The following is a 2,654-nucleotide window of genomic DNA, read 5'->3' on the forward strand; positions in this document are numbered from 1 at the left end:
TTAAAAAAAAGAATTCACATGTGAAGGTATCTAGTCCTGGGCTTTTGTTTGTTGAGAGTTTTTGGAGTACTGATTCAACTTCTTTACAGGTTATTGCTCTGTTCAAATTTTCTATTTCTTCCTGTTTCAGTTTTTTAAAATATTTAATTTATTTATTTGTCAGAGAGAGAGAAAGCACAAGCAGGGAGAGCAGCAGGCAGAGGGAGAAGCAGGATCCCTGCTGAGCAAGGAGCCTGGTGCAGGATCATGACCTGGTCCCCAGGCAGATGCTTAACTGACTGAGCCATCCAGGTGTCCCCTTCCTATTTCAGTTCTGATACTCTATGTTTCTAGGAATTTGTCCATTTATTCCAGATTGTCCAATTTGTTGACATATAGTTTTTCATAATATGGCTTTACATTTGTCTTTTATTTGTATTTCTGTGGTGTTGGTTGCTATTTCTCTTCTCTTATTTGTGATTCTATTAGAGTTCTTTCTCTTTCTGCTTTCTTTCTTTCTTTCTTTCTTTCTTTTTTTCTTTCTTTCTTTCTTTCTTTCAAGTCTGGCTAGAGTTTTATCAATTTTATTGAGTTTTTTAAACTACCAGCTCCTGGTTTCATTGATCCATTTTTTTAAGTTTCTTTATCATTTATTTCTGCTCTAACCTTTATTATTTCTTTCCATCTGCTGGTTTTAGGTTTTGTTTATTCTTTTTCTAGTTCTTTTAGGTGTAAGGTTAGGTTGTTTATTTAATATTTGTTTTCTTTTGTGGGTAGGCCTGTATTGGCATAAACTTCCCTCTTAGAACAACTTTTGTTGCATTCAGAGGTTTTGGACCATTGTGTTTTCTTTTTTTTTTATTTTTTTTTATTAATAATGATTTTTTATTATATTATGTTAGTCACCATACAGTACATCCCCGGTTTTCGATGCAAGGCTTGATGATTCATTAGTTGTGTATAACACCCAGTGCACCATGCAATATGTGCCCTCCTTACTACCCATCACCGGTCTATCCCATTCCCCCACCCCCTCCCCTCTGTAGCCCTCAGTTTGTTTCTCATAGTCCATAGTCTCTCATGTTTCATTCCCCCTTCTGATTACCCCCCCTTTCTTTATCCCTTTCTTCCCCTGCCGATCATTCTAGTTCTTATGTTCCATAGATGAGAGAAATCATATGATAGCTGTCTTTCTCTGCTTGACTTATTTCACTAAGCATTATCTCCTCCAGTGCCGTCCATGTTGTAGCAAATGTTGAGAACTCGTTCTTTCTGATAGCTGAGTAATATTCCATTGTATATATGGACCACAACTTCGTAATCCAGTCATCTGTTGCAGGGCATCTCGGCTCCTTCCATGATTTAGCTATTGTGGACATTGCTGCTATGAACATTGGGGTGCATATGGCCCTTCTCTTCACTACGTCTGTATCTTTGGGGTAAATACCCAGTAGTGCAATGGCTGGTCCATAGGGTAGCTCAATTTTTAACTTTTGAAGGGACCTCCACACTGTTTTCCAGAGTGGCTGTACCAACTTGCATTCCCACCAACAATGTAGGAGGGATCCCCTTTCTCCACATCCTCTCCAACAATTGTTGTTTCTTGCCTTGTCTATTTTTGCCATTCTAACTGGCGTAAGGTGGTATCTCAGTGTGGTTTTGATTTGAATGTCCTTGATGGCTAATGATTTTGAACATTTTTTCATGTATCTGTTAGCCATTTGTATGTCTTCATTGGAAAAGTGTTTGTTCATATCTTCTGCCCATTTTTTGATTTGTTTATTTGTTTCTCGTGTATTGAGTTTGAGAAGTTCTTTGTAGATCTTGGATACCAGTCCTTTATCTGTAGTGTCATTTGCAAATATCTTCTCCCATTCCGTGGGCTGCCTCTTAGTTTTTCTGACTGTTTCCTTGGCTGTGCAGAAACTTTTAATCTTGATGAAGTCCCATAAATTCATTTTATCTTTTGTTTCTCTTGCCTTTGGGGATGTATCATGAAAAAGGTTGCTTTGGCCGATGTCGTAGAGGTTGCTGCCTATGTTCTCCTCTAGAATTTTGATGGATTCCTGTCTCACATCGAGGTCTTTCATCCATTTGGAGTTTATTTTTGTGTATGGTGTGAGATAGTGGTCAAGTTTCATTCTTTTGCATGTAGCTGTCCAATTTTCCCAGCACCATTTATTGAAGAGACTGTCTTTTTCCCACCGGATGTTTTTTCCTGCTTTATCAAATATTAGTTGCCCAAAGAGCTGAGGGTCCATTTCTGGGCTCTCTATTCTGTTCCATTGGTCTATGTGTCTGTTTTTGTGCCAGTACCATGCTGTCTTTGTGATCACAGCTTTGTAGTACACCTCGAAATCCAGCATTGTGATGCCCCCAGCTTTGTTTTTCCTTTTCAACAGTTCCTTGGAGATTCGGGGTCTTTTCTGGTTCCATACAAATTTAAGGACTATTTGTTCCAGTTCTTTGAAAAACGTTCTCGGTATTTTGATCGGGATAACATTGAAAGTGTAGATTGCTCTGGGTAGCATGGACATTTTAACTATGTTAATTCTTCCTATCCATGAGCATGGAATATCTTTCCATCTTTTTATGTCTTCCTCAATGTCTTTTAAGAGTGATTTATAGTTTCTAGAATAAAGGTCCTTTACGTCTCTGGTTAAGTTAATTCCAAG

The sequence above is a fragment of the Ursus arctos genome, chromosome X (assembly GCF_023065955.2).
Source record: "Ursus arctos isolate Adak ecotype North America chromosome X, UrsArc2.0, whole genome shotgun sequence".
Taxonomy (NCBI): domain Eukaryota; kingdom Metazoa; phylum Chordata; class Mammalia; order Carnivora; family Ursidae; genus Ursus; species Ursus arctos.